The sequence below is a fragment of the Microcebus murinus genome, chromosome 23 (assembly GCF_040939455.1).
Source record: "Microcebus murinus isolate Inina chromosome 23, M.murinus_Inina_mat1.0, whole genome shotgun sequence".
Lineage (NCBI taxonomy): Eukaryota > Metazoa > Chordata > Mammalia > Primates > Cheirogaleidae > Microcebus > Microcebus murinus.
This window is the reverse complement of record NC_134126.1, coordinates 19,387,318-19,412,940: the sequence shown is the minus strand read 5'-3', so window position 1 is coordinate 19,412,940 and position 25,623 is coordinate 19,387,318. Positions and strand designations below refer to the sequence as shown.

General features: G+C 43.3%; 1 protein-coding gene across 2 annotated transcripts in view; it reads right to left on the bottom strand.

Annotated features, from left to right (window-relative positions):
- Positions 1–25,180, bottom strand: part of ESRRG (estrogen related receptor gamma) — a 594,335-nt gene extending 569,155 nt beyond the window's left edge. The window contains exon 1 of one of the 2 annotated variants that reach the window (XM_012745582.3): positions 25,103–25,180. The gene's annotated coding sequence lies outside the window, so the exon portion shown is untranslated. Of the gene's footprint in view, positions 1–23,115; positions 23,283–25,102 lie in introns of those variants that run through there. The other variant, XM_012745576.3, reaches the window with a different exon arrangement.
- Positions 25,181–25,623: the final 443 nt, after the last annotated feature.

Genomic DNA, 25,623 nt, shown 5'->3' with positions numbered 1-25,623 from the left:
ACATCCTGGAGTCCATATGCCAGCCTCTTCTTCATCAGCTGGGCCACAGACACCAAACACATGGCACTCACGCTGCCAACTTCACCCTGCCTCTGTACCCATGGCAGACATTGCTAATCAATCATGGCACCCTTTCATGCAAATATCAGACATGGCCTTAGGATTGTTCTCAGCAGAGCACTCTGAAAAGCAGCTACCAGTTAACCAGGGTGAGCTAAAACTATGCATTCCTGTGCTATAGTAATACCTTCGAATCACCTAAAATTATATATTTAGTTTCCAATATTTGACAATTCTCACTGCTTTGTCCTCCTAAATCTCAGAACTTTGACTTGCTCACAATCATAGCAAACCATTGCCTGTTTGCCTTTCTGAATTTCATCCTCCTGGCTTTTTATATTATTGACCATAGGGGAATCAGTGGCTTTGATTTTTTGCTGTGATTTCTGTTTCCAAGCCATTGCATGCATCTTGAACTTTACCCAAGCGACTCTTGGCTTCAGTTCCTACCTGTTAGAATCAGCCCTGCCTCTGCTGCCTCAGTATTTTCATGAATGCCACTCAGCATTAGAGGCCAAATGTCCAAGTTGTCCCTTGTAAGTCCTCATTTTTTTTTTTTATTGTTTGCTCCACGTGTGCAGCCATACAAGAAAGTGTCCTAGGAGCCCAGGTAAGAAGTACAATAGAGGTCAGTCCCTGGGGACTGGGAGCCCAAGATGCCTCAAGGGCTGACTGCCATCTGAGGCTCACTGGAGTTGCCCTGGACCCTTTCTTTCCTTTTCTTTTCTTTTCTTTTTTTCTTTGAGACAGAGTCTCACTCTGTTGCCTGGGCTAGACTGCTATGGCGTCAGCCTAGCTCACAACAACCTCAAACTCCTGGGCTCAAGCAATCCTACTGCCTCAGCCTCCCGAGTAGCTGAGACTACAGGCATGCACCACCATGCCTGGCTAATTTTTTTCTCTATATATTTTTAGTTGGCCAATTAATTTCTTTTTTTTATTTCAGCATATTATGGGGGTACAAATGTTAAGGTTACATATATTGCCCATGCACCCCTCCCCCCTCGAGTCAGAGCTTTAAGCGTGACCATCCCCCAAACGTTGCACATCTCACTCATTGTGTTGGGCGGTCTCGCTCTTGCTCAGGCTGGTTTCGAACTCCTGAGCTTGACTGATCCACTTGCCTTGGCCTTCCTGAGTGCTGGGAGTACAGGCGTGAGCCATCACACCTGGACTCCTAGACCCTTTTTTACCACCCCCTCCAATACACACCTTGAGAGTCATTAAGTCTCCCCAGTAGGCACAAGTTCAGGCGCCTACCACACACTGCCCCCCACCACTCCCCCCGGAAACATGGGATGTGACCACACTATTTCCCCTCCCCAGCCCTCTCAGCACCCAACTCACCGAAACAAAAGGTCACTTTTGACACACCACTGTTGAAAGGTCACTAAGTCCTGCTGGAGACTATAAAATAGGGTGGACTATCCATCCGGGGTTAACAAATGGACCATTCTGACAGGATTCACACAATTTCAAAATTTATGTACAGAGACCATGGCACTCAAAATTATGAGAACAATAGGAAGGAGTCAAAGAAGAAAGTCACCCTCAAAAAGTTTACAAGATTTCACAAACTTCAGGCACTTTTCAGGGCAAAAGATTTTTTGCAAGATTTCTCCAGATTGAAATTCCTCATGTCCCTGCCCTGAAACCACAGAGTCTCCTCAACCATTTCCCAAATTTTCAGCTACTGGCTCTCAATAAGGACTTATGTCTCCAATATCTCCCTGGGAACAGGATAGTTTGGGCAGGCTCAAGAATCACTGAGGAAAATTGATGAGGAGCACAAACTATGTGCTCCTTCTCTCTCATTGAGAAGACAATAGCCTCACCCATTGAATATGAGCTATTAGAATTCAGCAAAGTGACACTCTGGGACTTCCAAAGCTAAATCATGAGAAACTTTGCAGGTTCCATCCTGGCTTCTCAAAATATTCTCTCTCAGGACATTCCCTCTTGGAATCCAGCCACCATGCTGTGAGAAGCCCATACCAGAGGGAGAAGCCATGTGTAGGCACTCGAGTCAATGGCCACACCTGGACTCACACACAACAACCAGCAACGTGAGTGACGCATTTGGACAACCAGCCCATTCAAGTCTTCAGATAACTATGACACTACCTAGCCAGCATTTGTCTGCAACCGCAGAAGAGACCCCCCAGTCAGAACTGTCCAGCCAAGCTCTTCCCAAATTCCTGATCCACAAAACCTGAGCAAAATAAAATGGTTATTTGAAGGCACTAAATTTTGGGGTGAGTTTTCACATACCAGTACAACTGTAGGAGAATTTATTATAAAGGAGGCCCTATCATAAAAATCTAAAACATATGGCATTGGTTTGGGGACCAAGTGGCAGGCACTAGATCTGAGAACTTGAGCAGCTGAAAGCTGGAAGAGCCTCAAGGAGATGAGAAGTTGAAAGAGAAAAACCTATCAGGAGCTGGAGAAAAGGACACCTGAATGAAACACTGGCAGACAGTTAGCAAAACGATTGCCTACAGCAATGTGGAAACTATAAGAAACAGAGACCTAATGATCTTCAGGATATGACTAAGAAGATTTCCAGGCAGAATGCTGAAAGTGCTTTTTGTAGTTGCCTTGAATAAAATTCAGGAAGAGAGGAATGGATTTAAGAAAAGACTGTTCAAAAAAACTTTTAGCAGAATTTAAAGGAATTACAAAGGATCTGGGATTTACTGAGTTTCAAAATAAACTGTTTCTTATCTACAGTCTCCCTCAAAAAGGATTTTCAAAGTAAGAAATGGTTAATTACTTTGGGATAAAGATCAAATCCAGAGTGTTCATTAAGACCTCAGAAATATTTAAAGAGATGACCCACGGAATCTTTAAGCCACACAAAAGGCTTCCTAAGGACCTAAAACCAAGCTTCATAGACCCTCTCTGTTAATCAGGAAAACTCCTAAGCATCTGAATTGTGTTATTCTATAGCAGCCTTATACCAAGCTCCAGACAGAGAAGGATGTATCTTAAAGAGATATGTAGGTGAGGCGTTTGATAATAGAGTAGATGCCAACAAGTTATGGGAAATCCATAAATTTTTTAAGAGAATTGTATTATGTTAATAGAAGAGCTGCCCTTTATTTAGACTAAAAGGGACAGAGACAATATAAAATGAAAAGAGACCTTTAAATTCCCAATCTTCTACCAGTAGAAAACAGACTGAGAAAGACACTCAGTTGTAAACATGGACTTTTTATTTTTCTTAAGGAAAAGTGATTCAAAGGTGGAACCAATATATCAGAGGGTAGAGATAAAAGCCTCAGAGAATCATTCCAAGGCAGAAAGACTGGACCCTAATCAAGGAATGAGCAACAGGTGGAGATTATATATATATAATATATATTATATTATATAATATAATATATATTATTATATTATATTATATAATATATTATATTATATTATATTATATTATATATATTATTATATATAATATAATATAATATATAATATATATATATATAATCTCCACCTGCAATTATATATATATACATATATATATATAATTTGTTACCAGAGGGAAAACTGTAGTTGATTAAAGATGTCTGCCTTGCTACTCTCCCCTTTAAAATTTTTGGAAGGAGAGAGACTGGGACCTCTAATACTATTTATAGATAAGATTAATCAAACAGATTTGATTTCCTTACATTGCACCATAAAAAATTAAAAATTGTTAAGATTTGAAGTTAACTGCTAGCTTAATAGATGACATTGTAAATAAGTATTAGGTGCAAGAAAATAACCAGGACTCAAAGAACGCTAGTAAGTAAAGAACACACCTTGTTCTGGGCCTTGGGGTGTCAAGGAAGCCCCAGGCACTTTCTGAGTCCCCTTCACATCCCCTGACCTCAATGCAGAGGCCAGTACCAGCCTGTTGGCCAGCAAGACTTTACGTTCTTGCTGCATGGCAATTTGGGCAAGGCTGAAAAAAGAATAATTTTCCCAGATCAAGGTATCTAATTACACCTACGCTCTAACTTTAGAACAAAACAGAGTGGGAAACTTTAGACTTAACCATAACCCGTAAGGTGCTTTCTCATTTCACAAGCTGATAAATCATAGATTTACTGGTGTTACTAATGTCTCACATTTCACTATGAATATAACTCACTCAACCTAAATTCAGTTTGCCTGCTTTTCAAGAACATTTCCACTCCATAGAATGGGGTACACTTGTCACTTGTGCACGGTGGTCCAAAAAGTTTTCTAGTTAACTGCGTCTTCTCATCTCTGGAGGGGTGTGTTGATGCATGTGGGGAAGTGGGCAGCGAGGTCTCTCTTTGTGTCATTGTGTGCTGTCACAATGCTACTCTTCCATTTAAGAATCCCTTCCCGCCGCTTTTAGGAAGAATATGACTAGGCATTTATCATACCTACACTAAAATTGTCCACTTGGGGGAAAGTTAAGTTTAGAGTGCATCATTTTAAGTGTTCTCTACCAGACTGAATATCCTGGGGAAAAAATATTTACCTTTCTTCTTTGGATCTCCAGAGCATATAGCACACTATGTGGCTGGTGCCCAAGAAATGTCAGTTGATGTGAAAAGCGTCTCATCCATGCATGTTCCAGAACAGCCTCTCACTATCCACACCAACCAGGCTGGTTTTAGCATGATGGGAAGTCAAATTCTGCAAACTGCTCCCTACTGGGCCCTTGATGGTTTGCAAACATCCCCCACCCACCCAATAAGCTCTCTGCTGTATCTCCCACACTCATCCTCTTTTCACCGAGCTCTAGCTTCACTGCCCTTCTTGCTCAGACATGCCAGTTACCCTCCTCCCAGAGCACCTTTGGACATGATGTTCCTTCTGAGATGTTCTTCTCGAACACTGTTAAGGTTGGCTTCCCTGTTTCCTTCAGGTCTTCACTCAAAAGTCTCTTTCTCACAGATGCCTTCTCTGTCCACCTGATCTAACTTTCACCCTCCCGAGCATTTGATATCCCCATCCCTTCCTTTTCTTTTGGTCATAGCACTTATCATTGTCTCATAGTCTATATATCTACCCACTCGCATTGCTCACTATCTCTCCACTAGAACATAAGCTACAAGAGCCCTGGTCAAGAGCCTTTGTCTGGTTTGATACTACTCAGCACCCAGAACGGTGCCTGATACTTAATAGCTGCTCAATATAAAGTTGATAAATAAAAGAATAAATGCATGAATGATTTTATAGCAGGCTGACTTCCAATCTATAGATTTGCAGCTTTGAGGTTATTTCTCAATGATAATTTTTGTTATAAGTGGATGAAGACGGGAGAGAATTCTGAATAAAAGATTTATTAATGTGTGTTTTTTCCAAGATCCTGATCTCATACTCTGCCTGTTAAAACGTCTAGATTCTATGTAGGCATTATAGATAAAATAGATTGAGATAGGCACTTTTCCATTTTCTGGATATAAATATCTTAATTATCTTGAGAGGAATATATAAAGCCATCACCAGGGATAACAGTGAATGCTGGTGGGCCCTAACTCTGGTTGTCATCTCATTGGCAAGTCCCCAAAGAGAGTATAATGATTTGCTATTAATTCAAACCAAACTAATAAAAAACCATGAGTTTCCTGATGTGTTTAAAGAAGTGAGCTCCTGTAGTATATATTGGACTACGACGGGCAAGGTTTTATCAAAAAGCTGAATGTTTTGACTGTAATGATGCCTACTTGAAATAGAAAATGGTCATAGGGAGAACAAATACTATGTCTTATAAATTCATAAGCAATTCGAAATAAAGAAATTTGAAAGCAATTCCCCATAAGCCCTCAGTGTTTTAACACCCAAACTGTCAGAATATTCTTACTGAAATCTAACTTTGATATCTCCTATTATAATTTTGACATCATCAATGACATCAGGAAGTATTAATAAAAGACATCAGTCCTTCTGTTACTGACAACGTGGCACTCAATATGCTTTCTACTTACAAAGACAACACGGGCATACTTAGGGCTGTGTTCTTTGCCCCACAGCTGGGCTGCCTGCCCCCTTCTTTGAATTTCCTTTCCCACTGATGTCTCTGTTCTCTCTCTCTCTCCCTACATCAGCTCACTGGGTTGGTGACAAGTATGGAGTTGGCAAGAATCTCTACCATTAGAGGGTTGTGGATAAATTAGAAAATTTGGAACCTTAAGAATGGCACATGCAGTAGTTGAATACTCCCCGACAAACAAAATGACCTCATTAAGCCTCAATCTCCTTACCTGTAAAACTGAGACTTACAGAATGCTATAACCTTCTAGGGCTTTTGAAGTGCTTTGTAAAACAAAAAAAATGTCATTCATGTTGATGATTGTTATTAATATAAATAACAGAAATATAGGGATAAATATAGCATAGAGGTTAAAAATAACTGGCTTTGCACTTTTCATAACTGGGTTCAAACCCTGATCCCAGTACTAAACAACTTTGGAGCCTTGAAAAGCCATATCACTTCTCTGAGCATCAGTTTAGGTATATGTAAGTACATGTAAGATAGAGATAAGAGTATTTCATAGAGTTTTGCAAGGGTTGAGTTAAAGAATTAAAAAAGTAAATGAAATTAAATAAAGTTTTTGTGGCATAACAAACAAATATTTTTATTATATGTGCTAACAAACTCGTTTCCAAGTCCAACCTGGTAGATTCTCTTTGGCTTTCTCTTCACCGAACTGAATCATCTTGAGGTCCTTAATCTTCACTAAATGACATTTATATCTTCAGCTTCCCTAGAATATTTTTTATACTCTCAATACTTTTAAAGCATACTTATAGAAAGCAGTCTCTAAAATAATTCAGTGTAAAGGTCAAGCAGATGATGTGTATTTAATGTATATTGCTTCACCAAAAAGTTAAGAAAATTCTTTATATTTCACCAAAAGTTGCACTGACCTTGCTTTCACAAATCCATCTTTGTCTCTATAAAGTCCATATTTTAAGCATCCTCATAATCTAATAATAGTAGCTAGAAATTATTTAGTGCTTCCTATGAGCCAGACCCTGTTCTAAGCATTTTACCAACAATAGCACTTTTCATTCTCCCAACACCCTATGCAATAAATATATTGCTAACCCCATCACCCATATGGGGAAACTGAGAAACAAGGAATGACATGACTCAAAGGTTACACCACTAGTAAGTGACTAAGAAAAGAAACTCAAGTAGGCTGATTCTGGATCCTGGGCTCTTAACCATTATATTAAACTTCTTAACGCAAACACCAGCAGGTCTATCAGCTTGACTATCTATTCAGCTTGACTATTGCTGTGGCCTGGAGTTACTGGATAAATGTCAGATCTTTGCACTGTGCAGATCTGGCCTCAGAGTCTATGGCTATATCTAGTGATGCTTACAAAAGCCAGTCATTAAAATCAATATGATCGGGCCATCAGTCACATGACACTCAATTTTGAATTTCATCAAGATCGACAAGAAGAAACTGTGGGTTCATTTAAGTCAACTACTGTCCCCTCTACTCACATTAGATAGGGATTATACAATCTTGCAAAGGAAGAGAATGAATCACACAATCCAAAAAATGCACACAAAGGGGGAAGAGTGCATTCTTTGACTTCAATCATTTGCATGTTTCATGTGGTAGTAAGATAGGTATTGGGCCTTAAAAATATAGATTTCTAATAAAACAATAAGCAATGATTTATGCGATTTCAGGAACACAGTAAAAGAAATTTTCATTTCAGTCCAGGTTAATGAAACTAAAATGGCACCATTCATGACTGTGCACAAACAAGGTCTTGCATAAATCAATTTTAAGGGGCCCACATTCCAAACACTTCATAGAACATTTGTAGACATAGCTTTGTTTCACCACGGATAGAGGCTGTTTGTGTGGTTATGATTAAATTCAACATATTAAAAATATTGTTCCATCCCTCTGACTCCAAGAAAAGGTGGTAGCCCTTCAACATTAATCCATTCAGATACAGGCTGTGAAAATAACCCAGCAATGGACCATGTAAATATCTGAACCTTCCTCTAGATCTGCCCTGAACACTGAATCCTAAGCTCCAAAACATGTTATGAAAATAAAGAGAGGTAAGAAATAAATAGTCCTGGTTACATTTCTTTTGTGTCTGCCAACCCCTTTCTTGTGAATTCATTCTAATTTCATTTGGTCCTGCAGCATAGAGGCATAGTTTGTTTTTGTAGTATGATCTCTGTATTTTTCTTGTAGCTTGGTTAGCTTTGATTTACTTAGGAGAGAATATCCCTTGAGTAAACATTATATGATTTTAAAAAATAACAGAAGCATTATTTGAAACAAAAGTTGGATTGGAAAGTAAATGTAAACTTAAGGTTTAATTACATTTTGTGTCGTAATGTAACTTCTTAGCCAGAGATTTAAAGCTCTCTACAATTGAGCCCCAACTTGACTTTCCAGTTTTTTTTTTTCCCACCCTATTTACTTGTATGGGAGAAATTGTGTGGGCCTTGGGGTCAGTTAGATGATTTATTCACAAACATTTACCGGGCAAATATTATGTACAAGTTACAGTAATAGGTACTGGGGATACAAAAATGGAAAAGATTAACAATAATAATAAGTAAATGTTGCTCCATTCCTTTGAGGAGCTCACAGTCTAATAAAGAGAAACACACACAAATGTCATCATAATACCATACAGATGAAGTAATAAAAATACGCTTGCTACACGGTGATAGGACTCCTCCTGGATTTCTCCAAGGTACCAAACATCCAAACTCCCTCCAAACTGGTTTTCTTCCAGTGTTCTGTGTCTCCATGACCAGCTTTGCCATCCATCCAGAAGTACAGGGACCATTCTTGACAATTCCCTCTCTCTCATCTACCATATCTAATCCCGAATATGCTTTATTTTATCTTCACTATCACAACCCTAATTCAATCGATCAGTTTATCTTGCCCGAACTAACAAGTCCAACACACTCCATTTGGCTAACTCCGAAATCTACTCTTCACACAACAGCCAGAGTGAATTACACGCACACACACACACAATCTAATCATCTTGTCTACCTCATTTAAAATGGCCCTTCATTCTTTTTTAGAATAAAAGGAAACCTCCTTAACATGGCTTATGATGTTCCTCAGTATGTAGCTCCTGCCTCATCCTGTATCTCTCTCCTCCATCCATACCCCCACTGACCCTCATTTTTATTTAATGCCTTCATCTATGCCAAATTCCCTCTTAACATACAGTTTTTGCATATACTATTCCCTCTGCCTACAATTCATTTGACTCATGTGGTTAATTTATCTTTCACCCTTTTAGTCCAAGTTCCCTGGTGAAAGTCTTACTTACTAGGTCAAATTCTCCTATATTGCACTAATCATTGTGGCCTCTTTTCTCTTGTTCATACTTTTATCGAAATTGCAATTTCAGATTTCTTTGCGATAATATTTTGATTAATGTCCATCTCTGCCATTAGACTGTAAGCTCCACGTGGGCAGGAACCCTATCTATTCCTGTTCATCATGCCCTATGCGTATTAGCACAGTGCCTAAGAGACATCCATAGAATTCAATGAAGTTTGTGGAATAAATGAAACATAACAAGTAAAGAGTAATGAACTTCACCTGGGGAAGGGTTGGGAAAATGTCACAACAGAGGTGTCAGCTGTGTTGGGTCTTGAAGGATATACACGTATAATCATACATCAAGCAGGAGGACCACATGAGCAGAGATAAAAAGAAATGAAACAGTGTGACATCCCCCAGTATAACTGAAGCTGTGGGTGTGATCTGTTTTGGGGAGGGGACTAGAAAAGTGGCAGAAAAGAGGCTGAAGAGATTCAGGGACTGTACCACAGAGGGCCTTTTGTGCTCTGCAAAGCAATTTGGACTTTTGCCATGGGAAATCACTGAACGGCTGTAAAAAGGGAGTAAAATGATGATCAGATTTGCATTTTAGGAAAATCACTCTCCTGGTAGTGTGAAGGATGTCCTTGATAGGTTAATATCCGAGACAGGGTGACCAGTTAGAAGGCCATCCTGCAAGTCTATTTGAGACACGATGAGGCACAAACCAAAGCAGGAGTAGGGGATTAAGTGAAGCAGGCAATTTCAAATGACATTTTGGGAGATGAAAACGATTGACAATGGAGAGTAAGAAAAGAAATCAAAGCATATCTCACCCTGTTCTCTGGTAGGGTGGTGGCCATTAGCCAAGTCTGAGAACATAAGATAAAAAGTCAACTTGGGTAGATGGCTGGTTGTGTTTTTAAATCTACTGAGGTTTAGTCCCTGAGAGCCTGATTCTTGTGCCCGAATGATGGTTGTCTTCCAAAGTCCTTTTTCCTCCTATCTCATCTAATGCCATTTCAGCTTAGCACATAACCACCACTAGTTGCCTTGCAGCTATTGCCTTGAAGCTAGGGGTAGCCATATGACAAAGTTCTTGATGATGCAGTAGGAGCAGAAGAGTACAACCTCTGTGTCATTTGCTTAAGAAGACATTGCTTGTCCCAAACTTCTGCTAAAGATAACCAAGAGTTGGGCTAGCTTTAACTATGCAAATGAGATGACAACTTAGGAGAAAGCAGGAAAACAACATAGAGATAGAGCAGACAGGCCAGACTAATGATTCCCCTTGTTGGATCACTTATTCCGTGAAAAAGAAATAGCCTTTAATCATTTAATCCATTGTATATTGGAATCTCATTTTTTTTTTAATTTCAGAATTTTACAGGGATACATATGTTTTGGTTACATAATTTGCTTTTGTACTGTTTGAGTGGAAGTTATAAGTGTGCCCTTCAGCCAGGTGGTGTGCATTGTACCCAGGAGGTGTCTCATTTTTAAGGGAGCTTATTTTATGCCCTAAATAATACAGACATTTCAATAGAGATATCCAGTAGACAACTGACTGCACAGGTCTGGACCTTCAAAAAGAGGTCTAGACTGACAATGGAGAATTGATATCCATTAGCACATAGACAGTAGTTGTAAAATCCATGGGAAAAGAATAAAAAAAGAAGCAGTCTGAATTTGCAAATTCAGACAGATCTGGATTTGCATCTTGGTGCCACCTCTTACAACTTATGAGATTTTGGAGTAAGTTACATCTGTGAACCCGTATTAAATAGGCCTGTGATAATGCCTGTATTAATTAAGGTAGCTCTAACTGCTATAAAAGATAAACTGCCACATCTCAGTAGCTTAAAAAAATGAAAACTGATTTCTCATTCATATAAAGTCCAGGTGTATATTCAGCAGGACCCAGGCCCCTTCACCCAGTGGCTCTTCCTCCCCTAGGGTCTTAAAGTCCTTTGTTGACAGCCATTTCCCTTCCATAGCAGGAAAGGTTCACATGCTTCTTAACCACTTTTGCCCGGAAGTGGCACACACATCTCATTGCTGAGCCAATCACTTGATCCCAACTGGATGCAAAGAAGCCTAGGAAATGCTGTAGGAAAATGCCTAGGATATGTTTAGGAAATCCCTTGCGGACCCTTCCCAGCAGAAAAGCTATCCAATAGAAATGGTGCATGAATCCTTGGTGAAGTGGCAGCTTCAACAGTAATCTTCCCTGCTTTGCTGTAAGGATGAAAAGTGAAAATGGATGGATAATATACCTGCCAGTCTATCATGCCTACTCGGGCCTAAACAATGTGAGCTTTCATCATCTTCCCTGTTAGTTCTCCCTCTTCCTCCATTCTAAATATACTTTTACTGTGTTTACAACTGGTCTTCTATTTTCCCATTTCTGTGTCTTTATTCACATTCTCACCTTTATATGCAAAACCCTACTAAGCACATTTCTTCCTTTTTCTGCTCCACCAATTCCACCTGTACCTACTTTTAAAGACCAATCACAAAGCAATCTCCTGGAGCAAGCTTTCTGTAATTCTCCATGGCCAGATTAAACTCCTTTGAACCACTACCTAGTGCTTATCACCTTTTCACTTAGCACTTACCAGATGTTGGTTTGATACTATAACAACATGTGTACTCACTCATCCTGGCGACCTCTGAGCCTAAGATGTCAGTTTCCTGAAGGCAGCAACTGCGTCTAGCACCTCTGCATTCAAAGTGATTCAAATAGCAAACTGGATTTAGACTTTGATTTTAAGAGACCAAAACTTAAAGATTTGAGGTCTCCTCACAAAGTGTGAAGAGGTAAACATGTATTCAGGCAACTCTGGAAAGGAGGAATAAAGAGCTTTGTCACTTCAGGTGACTACCTGAATTACTGGGATACTATTATATTTCTTTTTTCAGTTTGCATAACTATGAGGAAGCATGTGTGGTAAGACTGGCTTGTGAATAAAGCACGTACTTAACGAACAATAAGGCAACATATCTTTAAATATTATGATACCGAAGAAAAACAAATAGTTTTGAAGAGGCTTCTTTAAGAACTCTTTATGCGCATGAATCGAGGTAGTGATGTGGCAGTTTTCTGGGTAATTTGATAAATGTCAACAACCAAACTATTTAAATCCATCCATCAGATGAACACACACCACTCTTGAGTTATCTGAGCAGTCACTTTGTTCTGTTTAGATATAGCCACTGCTTGAGGCAAAGAAGGAAAAAAAAAGAAAGGAAAAAAAAAACAAGTAATAGGGCTTAAGTAGCTCACTGAAAATGTCCATATTTTCCATTTTCTAACAACTATCCTGATAAAAGTAGGCAATACATAGGAGATATTTTGCAGCAAATAATTTCATTCTACACACCTAACCAAAGGCTGGGTTTCCATCAAATAAATAATACTCAGCCTTCTGTACAGGCAGGTGGCATGTGATCCCCTCTCCTGCTGCCCTTCTCACCCCGAATGCTCCAAGCTAGTCTCAGAATCCCTGATGAATGCTACGACAACTCTTCCGCCCTAACCATCTCCCAGCTGGAGAGACCACAGACACATCCAGAAACCCACTCCATGTCCAAAATTTCACCCAATCCAGGGCCTCTAATGACAGTCCAGAGCTGATCTATATACCTGGACACCAGATCGTTGAGTAAGTCTTCCCTCTGCTTGTCCCAGAATCCAGTGCTCACTACGATATCACAAAATACTACCCTGGGGAGGGATGTGCAGTGGATTCCATTTTGACCACACAATCCAAATCTGTACCAGTGCCTTGGGTACCAGGCCTTTCAGGGGTCACAGGAGTTCACTGAAGTGTTCTCTATAGCACCAGACACAGGAGTTGTTCTTTATACAAAAGATGCTGTGATAAGTCTAGAAAACATCACATACCATAATCCTCCCCAAGATACTCACAGTACATGTTAGTACAGTCAAGGCTCTGAAATGTCCTGTAGTGAAGAAATCTGTAGAACCCATTATTTCACAAATGTATTTGTATACAAGAAAACTTTTGGGACAAAATACCTATTAACATCTTTCCTCTGTAGACTGAGGGTTGATTCCATGAGGTCAGGGACCATGCTGTTTTGTTCATTGCTGTTCTTTAAATGCTTAACATGGTATTTGACACTGTAATAAATATTTGATGAATTAATGAATATTCCATGAAGTAGGGTCCCACAGAACCAGCTTTGTAAAACTATGTGATAGAAATATCTCATGCCTATGGAATACTTCAAAGAACGGCAACCTCCCCAAACTGGAAGATCACACGGAATCTCTTATTTAAATCCCAACTTGTGAGGTAACTATTAAGAGTAAATTGGCATTTTTCACGTGTGGTCAGAAAACTTCTCCTTTCCCATCAAACTATCTTTTCTTAGTGTCAAATTAACCCAATCCAGTATTTCAAGATATATCATATCTAGACCAGCAATGCTTAAAATTTACTGTATATAAGAATCTCTTAAGGGTATTGTTAAAAATTTTGAGTTCTAGGGATTCAGTATTTCTAGAACATAACCTAGGACTCTACAGTTTACACAAATATCCCAGGTCATTTGAACATAGCTGTTCAGGTGGGACGCACACTCAGAAATGCTGATCAAGAGACTTACTTAGAACCAGAGGCCTGGGTTTGAGTCCCAGATCTGTATCCCCGCTAGTAGTGTGGTCATAGACAAAAACCTCTATGCCTCACTTCCCTTTCTGTGGGATTCATAGCACACTTCTTAGCCTACCTACGTAGCTATCCGCCTACCTACCTCATAGCACCATATAAAGAGAGAGCATTGATAACACTCTGCCTTCAAACCCAGCAGGTGGTCAACATATATTGTTCAATGAATCGATACATTTGCAGTTATTTCAACATTCTACAGTATTAAACAAACCATGTCACAGAAAGTATTGTAGCACAGAAAGTGTTCCTGCTGGTTATTTAAAGACAAATAAAATAACCAGACCAACTGTGCCATACACACCCATGTCATCAGCCTGGCAAACTGTTCCACAATACATCTGCCTCATGTTATGGACACGATATTGGCCAAATCATGGTGAGGGCCAAGCTACATGACATTGGCCACAACACACCAAATATTACAATATTTCCTCTGCTTGGGAACCAGATCTTCAAAAAGAAGCTCTTCAATCTTAAGTAGGCAGATAGCTAGAGTAAACTCTTTGGTTGATATTAACACAGTTATAAAAGGAAGGTTCTTGTTATCATGTATCCTCATTAATAATAAGTAACCATTGTTCAAAATGAGAGTACTCTGGAATACATGTGATTATAACATGGTACTCTGCATATTTAATTCTCTCTCCAGTCAGGAGACCTTTCTGGAGCCTATAGTACTTGGGATGATTGCTATGAACACTGCCCAACTTCACTGCATGAATACTTTGAAAGCACTAGATAACAGGTTATTTCCCAACTTCATGGCATGATTTGAAGCCTACATTTTGAAACAGATCTGATATTACTTGTTATTTATCTTTCATGCATAAAAGTAAGGAAACAAATTCTATAACTGAAAGATCTCTTCCTAAAAGAAGAATTATTAGAGATTTCCAATTGGTGTGATGCTGACTCTATTTCCTATATATTAATTTATATTCATTTCCTTTTTGTGTTGATTTTTCTCACCCTTCTGATTTTAAACACTTAAGTTGTAAGTGCTGGTTCTATGTCTCATTGCTCTGGTGTTAATGCTAGCAGCAAGAGAACTTTGCAAAACTAAATTCATCCCACAACGTTCATTTTCTATGTGTATTATTGCCCCTTCTGCTTAGTATTCTGGTTATAATCTATTTTTATTGCATGCGTTTTATGTTAGCAGTAACAAAAGTGACTGATGACAGGGCTTATTCAGGGAAACAACTGAAGGAATCAAGGCAAGGTGGGTCAAAAGATGGCAGTGAAGACTCAGCTTCAGCTGATGGTTGTCATGAGAGAAGGCAAGAAAGAAACTCTAGGGTTGCTAGACCTTTTATAGCTTCAAGAGAAGTCTTGTGCACAATAAGTACTCGATAAATATTTGTTGAATAAATTAATACAGAGAATCAGATATTCATCTGAAATCTCTAGATTTTTAATTTTAAGCAGCACAAGGTAGTAGGTAAGAACATGGACTCTGGAGCGAGACTACCTGGGTTCAAAAATCTAGCTCTGCCACTTATCAGCTATATGATGTTGGGCAAGCGATAGAAAAACTCCATGCCGCAATTTTCTCACCTGTAAAATGGGGAGGGAGGAGGAGTTAACAAATCCTTGTACGATTGTTTAGAGAATTTAATTTTTAAATATTTTTTTTTATGTCTTAGAACACTATCTGGTAGAATTATAAGTGCTACATTAACAAGAAAACACACACCAAAAACTTCAAAATTCCTTATCAATATGCGTCTTATTTAGATAACATTTTTCACATGTATTATTCCATTTTATTCTCATCATGACTATTGAATAAAGGTGTCACTCTGGAGGAAACTGACTTTCCCCTGGGATCCTTCAGGATTTGTTCAGGGTGAAAGGCATGCATGTGTTCACTGGCCACACAGGAGCACTGTGCACAGGGACTTACAATGTGTCCAGTGGTCTGCCCATTTGCATGCTCCATACAGTGACATATGCAGAAATCTAATCCAAGACCATTGATGGGAAAAATCAGAGGCTTCTAAGCCAGTGTTCACCATAGGCCTTCTTACTCAATAACTAAATAATTAAATAAAATGAAGATCTGATTCAAACCACAGTGTGGATCATTTTTAATCAATAAATTAATTGCCCGATCAATAAATTAATTGCCCTCTAAAGCAACCAATTTGAGATAATAGGCAAAGCCTTTACATTCAATAATGTCCATTTAAGTCCTCACTCTTTTATTAACTTTTGTTTTCAAAGTGCTTTGCAGGGATTTAGTTTTCTTCTTTCTGGCTCCAAGACCTCTCTCTCAGGGACTTTACAGGCATGTCACCTGACTACCCAGTCCTGTGTGTTAGAAACTGCTAAGGTAAGAACACCTTGTCAACCTTTTGATTTTCCTGGTTGTTGTTGGTTTAAGGCAGATCCTTAATGTTATTTAAACAGAAAAGACTATTTGAAATTTCTTGGTAGATGAATTTGATAATGATAATTTTTAAAAAAAACAGTTACTGTCATCTTGAGATAAAAGAGCTCATTCACTAAGGTAGACACCTTATCTGAGTAATTCCAGGACTTCTTCAAAGAAAAAGGTCATTGTAGCCCTAGCTGTTTCCTTTTTTCTGAATAGCAGTAACTTTACATACTCCTTGATAATCTGCATTTGATAAGGTTGTTGTTTGGGCTTTAAAGAAGAGTTTTTCTCTTTATTTAGGGTTTGGAGTTTTAAACTTGTGTTTTGTGTTGCTTAAAATCTGAGTTTTCTCATGGATGCAGAATGCACCTATTATTAAAAATAACTACTGCTGGCCAGGATTTATGGCCCATGCCTATAATCCCAGCACATTGAGAGGCTGAAGAAGGAGGATTGCTTGAGGTCAGGAGTTCAAGATCAGCCTGGGCAACATAGTGAGACCCCATCTCAACAACAACAAGAACAGAAAATTAGCAGGTGTGGTGGTGCATGCCTGTAGTCCTAGCTACTAAGGCCTAGGTGGGAAAGTCACTGGAGCCCAGGATTCAATGTTACAGTGAGCTATGATGGTGCCACTGCACTGCAGCTTGGCCACAGAGTGAGATCTTGTCTCAAAAAAACAGAAACAAAACAAACAAACCTACTGCTAAATTGGAATTCATCAAAATCAAAAATGTTTATGAATAACAGGGCACTATCCAGAAAGTAAAAAATAATCCACAGAATTGGAGATAATCTGAATATTTGAAAATCATATATCTGATAGGGGTCTAGTATTCAGAATATACCAAGAACTCTTACAACTCAACAACAAAAAGACAAACAACCCAATTTTAAAATGAACAAAGGCCCTGAAGAGACATTTCTCCAAAGAGGATATACAAATGGCCAATAAGCACATGAAAAAGTAATCAGCATCATTAGTTACTAGGAAAATACAGATCAAAGTAATGGTGAGATACCCCTTGCGTCCACTAGTATGACTATCATAGGAATAAAAAGGAAAACAAGTGTTGATGAGCAGTGAAGAAATGGGATCCCCTCGCATATTTTTGGTGGGAATGTAAAATTACACAAACATTATACCCGAGAACCAAAAACATAGGTTTAAACAAAATTTTGTATGTATGTTCTGTTCCCTATACCCCCAAAATAGAAACAACCCAGATGTCCATCCTCTGATGAATGTATAAACAAATGTGATATATCCATTCAATCGATTGTTACCCAGCCATAAAGAGGAATGAAGTACTGACATGTTACAAAATGGATGAACCTTGATAACTTATTCTAAGAAGGCAGACAAAAAAGGCCAAATGTTAAATAATTTCCATTATAAAATATCCAGAATAGGCAAATCCACACAAACAGAAAGCAGATTAGTGGTTGCCAGAGGCTGGAGGGGAGGGAGGAATGGGGAGTGAATGTTTAATAGATATGTGGTTTCTTTTTGGAGTGATAAGAATGTCCTGGATTCAGATGGTGGTGATGGTTGCAGATCATTGTGAATGTAGTAAAAAAGCCATTAAATTGTAGCTTTAAGACAGTTAAAATGGTGAATTTTATGTTATGTGAATTTTACCTTGTTTAAAAAAATAAATACTGACTTGAGCCCCCAGTGGCAGAAGTAAGAAGCGAAGCTTCTTCCCATATAAAATAATTTCTCATGATATATCACCCTCGTGATTTTAAGGAGTGAAATGCTGCATCTAGCAGATCAACACCTGACAAGTTGTCCTTATTCCCTTTATTTCATTGTGCCATTTCATTAGCCCTTTGCTCTTGAATGGCATTTTTGGTTTGTCACTTTGCCAGTAGAAACTTCAACTTTTCTGATGTTACATCTCCACTTCTAAATGTTCCCTGTCAATGTGGCCATCACTAACTAATGAACATGTGTGGGAACCTTCTCCCTTCTAAATTACATTAAAATGTCTACTTCAAAATAATTGAATATTAATTTCTCTGGTAAGAGCAGAGAGATGATTTTTCAGAAATCAATAATGTGAATCTTTCTTGAATTGACATTAGATAAATGAATTAGAAGCAATGGCATACCTGATTAAAAAAAAATAATGTTGGAAACAAACTAATCATTCAGCAAGCCTCCCTGAAAAGACATACATTTCCTCCCACAAATAAATGTCTTTTTTTTTTTTACTATTAAGATGTCTATAATAAAATATAGCTTAAATAAATGGGCCAGTAGAATATACTATATGTTCCAAATTTATTTTTTCTGAACTGCAAACTCTTAACAAGTAAGTTGTGAAAGTGGAAAAGTTGGAAAAAAATCTCATTTGAATACATACTTGTTAAAGCAGTTTGATGGCAGATTCAGTTAGATTAGAGAAGATAATTATAAAGAAGTATGGTAAAGTTACATAAAAAGTTCTGAAAATAAGTCCGGTTGTCAATAAATTTCAAATGTACAATTTCTTGAAGTTATGTTAAATACTTGAACTATAATTTTTAAATACGTCAAAGAATTTTTCTACATATAGTCATGTTTATCTTTCATGACATGTCTATTTAAATGTAAGCATTTGCAATATTTGTAATACTAGGTTTATTCCAAACAGGCAGAAGAGGAGAAAAAGAGAGCAAGTATTTTAATAATACAGGTTAAAAAAACAAACAAACATCACTTTCATCTCAAGTATGTGTCTAACTCAGATGAACGCAAAGGCAGTTTTAGCTAGAACTACCTGGAGAACTGTGGTGGGAGGAATCCTGCCCCACAGAATCTAAACCTATCTGGTTCATGTGCTGTTGTTGTAAGGAAATTTGAGAAATACAGAAACTGAAAGCAACTTGTTGAAGGTGAACAAGAACTTGATGAAATTAAATGCTTTTACCTTATGTCAAAATTAAGTTCGCTGGAGGAGAACACAGAAAACTTTGCAGGTTGCATTATGTATGCAATGGTCTAATTCTAAAAACACTCAGCCAGGCTATAGATCTGAACATGTGGCTCAAAGAGTCACATAATCTGAGAATTCCATTTCTTTACTTAAGGGGAAAAATTGTATTAAAACTGGTGAGATGCAATAGGAAAGCGTCAAGTTCATTGAAAGTCCTTGTCAAATAGAGTCACTTAGTTCTTCTCTGGGTTCTCTCTCCCACCATCTAGGCTTCAGGCCTCAGCCCTTTGCCCAGAAATGTGTACATTTAATGATCAAACCGGAATCCTAAAAGGAGACTGTACTCAGCTCCTTGAAACTCTCCTATCTCAGAAAAAGAAGCCCTGATAAGGAAGTACACATAGGTTAGGAATCTCCATTGCTGGAGCTCTGGGGTTAGTGACCCAAGAAAGACTGTGGTGGGGGCCAGAGAAGAAAGGGAGAAAGAGAAAGGAATTGTTCCAGCTTTTGGGAAAAGGCTGGCCCTTGTCTTCATCCATCCATCCACACCCAACACCCGGTAATCCTTTATTCCAGGCAAGAGTCTATCGGGGAAGGGGACAGGGGCAGGTAGGCTTGGCTCAAAGGCCATCTCAGTCCCCAGATGATGCAGCAAAACATGTGGAGAGGGCAGGATAACGGTGAGGGGTTGCAGGTGGGACTGAGGAAGGCAGGGACTGATACACTCCAGCCAGAAATTTTAGGGCTCCTAAAATCATCTTGATCTGGGATGGTTCAAGCTGATTATCCCTCCTACCCACCCCTACCCCCACCCCCACCTCCCCGGGAATTAGCAGCCCAAGGTCAGCAGGAAAAGCAAGACTTAGGAACTGCAAGGTGTTTATGCCCTCATTCATGGTAAAATCGTGGCCTCTGCCTATAACCGTGATATAAGAAGGGCAATGCCTTGTGCACAAGTGGGATCAGGTGGCCGCCTGGGTCAAACTCTGGCTTACAAGTCACAGACCTGACCAATCTATCCCTGTTCCTGCCACTTTCCAGCGTGCCTGGCAAACAAGCCATGTTGGAGAAAATGTAATTTCTTCTTCTTTCACTAACTGATTTGGACATAAATAGGCCTCCTTGTTCTCTGTCACCACCTCCCTTCAATACACAAAAGGTTTGTTCTCCAGTGTTGTCTGGGTGGTGGAAATGACATCTTTACTCGCACTGAGAAAGAGAACTTGGGGTCCTTCCTACCTAGAGCCCCAGACTACATAGAAAAGCCCCAGGGTCTGGAGGCCAGGCAACAGAAGCCAAGCGGAAGCACAGGCCAGAAAGGAATCTGCAGAGGGGCAGAGACGTCTAGAAGGGTCAGGCTGACTTACCCGTGTAGAAAGCTGAGCCGGAGGAGCTCAGGGTCGGGCAAGTTTATTTCACTTCCCTGAGCGGAATCGCGAGTTCTAAGTTTCCATCAAAGGCTGGGGAAAAGCCCTACTGGCTCACCAAATTCCTAAAAACAGAAAGATTTAGGGGAGCCAGGTGCGCTGCCCCCACCCTCAGACTCCCGGGGTTCATGCCAAAGAATAGCCCAGGGTGCTGGGAGCGCGCGCTTGGCCTTCAGCTTTGGGCCAGTACTTGAGCGACGCCTGTCGTAGAAAGACTGGGGACAGGGTATTTGAATGTCACCAAGGGTCGGGAGTTTTGGAGAAGTGAGACTCACTAGCTGGCCAGGGAACCTGGGTGTGAGGTCAGAATGTTCTTGGGCTCGCTCCTCTCTCAAAAGATCATGATCTTTTCAATAGGAACAAGAAGGAAAAACAGCTAGCAAGAAGTCTTTATATTAGTACTGTGTCTTTCCTTTTATCACGTCTTTCCCTTCTCTCTTGTTCTCTTTACTTCCGTCTTCCTCACTTGGATGTTGGCTTCTCCTTCCTGCTTTCCCTTGCTTCCCCTTAGGGCTTAGGAAAAAGACCAGCGGCTCAGACACCCCAAGCCAAGAGAGCTGAGTGGCATGTACTGTCGCGGAATGGGCCAGGGTGAAGAGCTACTAAGACATCGTGACCCCAGCTCCCGCATCCCGACGTTTAGGGGTCAGTGCCACCGATTTCTGGCTATTAGGTTGTACCACGTTTCACATCTACCGGTATCCCCGAATGCGGCCCAGGCATAGGAGCAGAAATTCGCTTCTGCTTCTAACTTGGCGGTTAAGTTTTTGGAAGCTGTTTAGGGAGGGCCGGGTGACAATCTGGGCAGCTCAGGGCCAGATGTGGGCGCCCCAGGTCCTGTCCGAACCAGATTGCTGCTGCAGCGAGAGCTCCGTAGGGAAGCCGAGACCCTGGCTGGGACCAGAATGTCCCCATCCCCCGGCGTTTGTTTGACAAGGACCTGCAGGCGCACACACCCTGGGGGGTAGATCTCCTCTGGGTGGCACCCACACAGACCGGTGCTGGCACTTCTCTCCCCGCCAGGCTATCCGCAAAAGCCGCCAGGGCACTTTTGGGGAGACGCGGCCAAAAGGGCATTCTACCTACGACATCCACCGTGGAAGGAGAAATTGGTGGCGCATAATAAGTTAATTCAGATGCGCGGAGCAAGGACACAGAGCCCTGCGCGCCGGAGAGGCTAAGCCGCCGTTTTCCCCTCTCTTGTTCCTAACTCCTCCCCACGCCCGCACTAGACTCTCATTTTTGGCCACACCCAGGGTTAATTTCAGTCACAACCTTCCCCACACTCCGCAAGTCGTGCCTCGGCCCAGACGGGAAAGGGTACTTTGACCCACGGTGCGCGAGTTTAACCGCCGCGCGCCCGGGAGAAAGAGCGGCGGCCCGGCTCGGCGCGCGCAGCGCTTCCCGGCGACAAGGACGCGCGCCGCGGCGCTCCTCCTGCGCAGGGCTCCGGGAACCTAGCCAGCCGGCCGCGCTGCCGTCCCCTTGACGTTTGATTGCTAAAACACAGAAGTATCGTCTGCGGCTCTGGCCTACAGACAAGGTCTGTAGGACAAGGTCAAGGCCTACGGACCGACCGCCACGACCCGATTGCACCTTTGCTCTTGCCGCTAGCGAGTCCTGTCCCCAGCCGCTGGAAGAAAGGTTTCGCACAGCCCAGATTACCTGGAATTTAGGGACCTGACCCTGACACTATTTCTGGCCAGCTGCAGCCCGCGCCCACGTCCTGCCTCCACTTTCCCTCCCTTCCGCCCAGGGCGGTTCTGAGATTTTGATTAAGACACATCTGGCTCCGCACGGCACCGGGATGGTCCCAAATGGCCAGGCTTCATGGGCACTGCGCCTTCCCCTGCGGGCGGGCCGGAGCCACCGCGGAAGGAAAGGTCTGGGTCCGCACGCACCTCGTCCCCTCCCCCAACGCGCGGGGCCGCGCTCCGGGCAGGCTCCAGCACGCGCTTTTCCTCCTCCTCACCCGCACCCGCCCAGCCCCGCACACTTTTCTTCTTTAGGAAACACGCACGGCCACCCCGCCTCCCACGTAAAGGCCGGTGCGGTCCCATTTTGTGCCCAGATGCAAACTCAGCGGGAAGTTGAGAGCGAGGCCAAAGAGGTGAGGGGCGGGTGACAGCGACACGGAACTAGAGGAGGAGAAGAAAGAAATCAAAGAGGGAAGGAGGGACAAGAGGTAGCGAGGGTGGGGGAGCTGGAGGTCGCAGGGGCAGAAGCGGAGGCGAAGGACTCGCGCGAGGGACGCGGGCGCGGTGGCAGCGCCTCCCGCGCGCCTTCCCCGCCGCGCGCGCAGAGCGGGGTCAGGCGCGGACTCACATGCTGGCACCGCAGGGCGACTCTCGGCTACTACGACAGGGTGTTTCGGAAGCTCCCTGAGGTCTTCTCCCTGGCTGCCTGCCGCGTGAGGGCAGGAATAAAACAAAACAAATCACGGGACGCGACCGAGACGGGCCGCTGGGCGCCGCGGGGACCGCTCTCACTCCGCACGGGGAAGTGGGCGCGGGGAATCGCGCTGTCGCGTGTAGCCTATAAATAGCAAACTTTTAGACGGAATCAACTAACAAATGAGAGGAGCGGGCGTAAATTTGCGCAGGACCCCCCCTTTCCGGGGACGATCTGATCCCCCCCCCAACCCCCTGCGCAGTAGCTGGGAGGGGACAGATTTGGAGAGCGGTGGAATTAAATTTTATTAGAATTTACAGGCGTATTGTTACTTTTGCATGGGGGGCGGAGGAGAACCGCGATGTCTATCTGACCCTACTCCTCCTTTGCCACCCCCCTGCCCCGCCCCCGCGCCCACAGCTACTGACACGTGGAGGCGCAGAGGCCGGGGGAGCAGAGCTCTTAGGGGGTTGGCTGTTGGAGCCAGAAGGGGGAGGAGGATCTGGAGCCGGCTTTCCTTAGTGGCGCGGGAACGACTCTCCGAGGGAAAGCGGGAAACGGTGCCAAGGTTTGGGGTTTACTTGCAGGACAGGAATTTGGGCAATCCTGAATTTAGGGGCAGTGCGAAAGGGTGAGTTCATAAGGCAGAAAGGAGTTCCGCAGTGCAGGTTTCCTTTCCCTGGTACAAAGATAACCCCCCAGTGCTAGCTAACCCCCCCCCACCTCCCCATAGCAACTTTACTTGAGCCCTCGGCCCTGGCGGGACCGAAGACAGAAGGCGCACCCCGGGTTTATGTCCTCGCTTGCAAGGGGCCAAGCAAGGTCTTGGGGAAGCGCGTGCTGCACGAAGGCACTCAGGGGTCTTCCTCAGCTGCGCCGTGCCCTCCCCCCACCGGCGGCCCCCTGGGGCGGGACACTTGTAGCCGCCCTCTCGCTCCTGCAAACCCTAAGGGATCCATTTAGGAGGCACGAACGCAACTCGCCGTCCACCCGCCCCCTTTCTTTAGCCAGGTCCGGATTGCAGGTGGTGGTTGCCTTAGTTAGATTTTCATTTCCATTCTAGGTGCTTCCTCAAAAATAAAACCCCCGAAGACAGCAGACACTAGCTGCCCAATCCAAGAGATTGCCTCGCTAAATTTATCCTGGATGTCGCACGCGAGCCAGGGGCAATAGGATAGTCAGCACGGGTGGGTGTGCGGTTGGGAGAAATTGGAGACACCGCAGCTGAAGCCAGGAACGGGGAGAGGAGGGTCCACAGTAAAGGGAGGTTGACCTGCTCCCCTTCGGAAGCTCCCTTCTCCACCTCGGGCCTGGCGAGGGGGTGCTGAGCCCCCCAATGGGCCTAAAGGCGGCTGGGGGTGGGGAGGAGGGAGCCCCAGGACCTTGGTGCTTTTTCTTCCCATTGCTCCACCTCCTATACAACAAAGGTCAAATGCTTAACCCCCTGCCCGTACCCCCAGAGCGAAAACCGAAGAGGGTCCCCGACTCAGTTGGAGGGGGGCGTTGCTGCCCCAATCTCGCCTTTCCTAACACCACTTCCCGCCAGTTACCTCTTCATAAGCGCAAAAGTTATTTTGTTCGTCCCCAAATGCAGAGGAGTTTGGAAAGAGTGGAAAAGGCAGGAGTGCTAAGGGGGTCACAGCGGCGGCCACAGCTGTCCCCGCGGGGTGCGCCCACTGCCCCGACTGCTCGCGGGCAGGTGCGCGCGCGCGGCGTCCTTTCCAGCCCCGCTAGCCGGTGTTGGGGCGCCGGGGCTGACGGATGCGCTGCTTCCCAAGTTTCCTAAAGGGCCCGGGAGCGGGCGATGTGGCCCCTCGGTTCCAGCCCGGGGCGCGCTTAGGGGTGCTCCCAGACGGGGTTGGACGGAGCCCAGGCTTCCCTGGGGCCCCCCTGCCTAGCTTGTGCGACGCACGCGACGTACCTGTCCCGGCCTTCCGGCTCCACTTGCTGACCGGGTTGGGGAGCCCGGCCGGGAGCCCGCCGCCTCCAGGGGAGCCCGCCCTCCTCCTCCCCCTCGTGCTCCGCTCTGCTGCCGGGACGCTGGGTCAGGTGCGGGGCGGTCTCTCGCGGGCCATTGGCTCGGGCCCCTGTTCGCAGCCAGCTTCTAGGATTTCCCCAAGGCTGGCAGCCCGTCTGTGGGCGCAGGCCAGGGCCTCGCCTTGCGCCCTACTCCCCGCCCCAGGCCCCCTTGGGGCCCTCCGCATCCCTTGCCAAAGCCCAGGCTTTGAAACTCTAGAAACTCCGCAAAGAAGGCCGGTGGGAAACCCTCCTTGTGGGCCCAGTGTGGAGGTCGGGTCGGGGTGGGGGGTGCTCATGGCGTTTCTGGAAGGTTCTGGGTGTTCGCACTAGGGGGAACGGGCGCTGTGGGCGCGGAAACGACGGAGGTGCAGACAGCGGCCCCGTGGCTGTCTCCCGCTCGAGGTTCACGTCCATTGTTTGAAT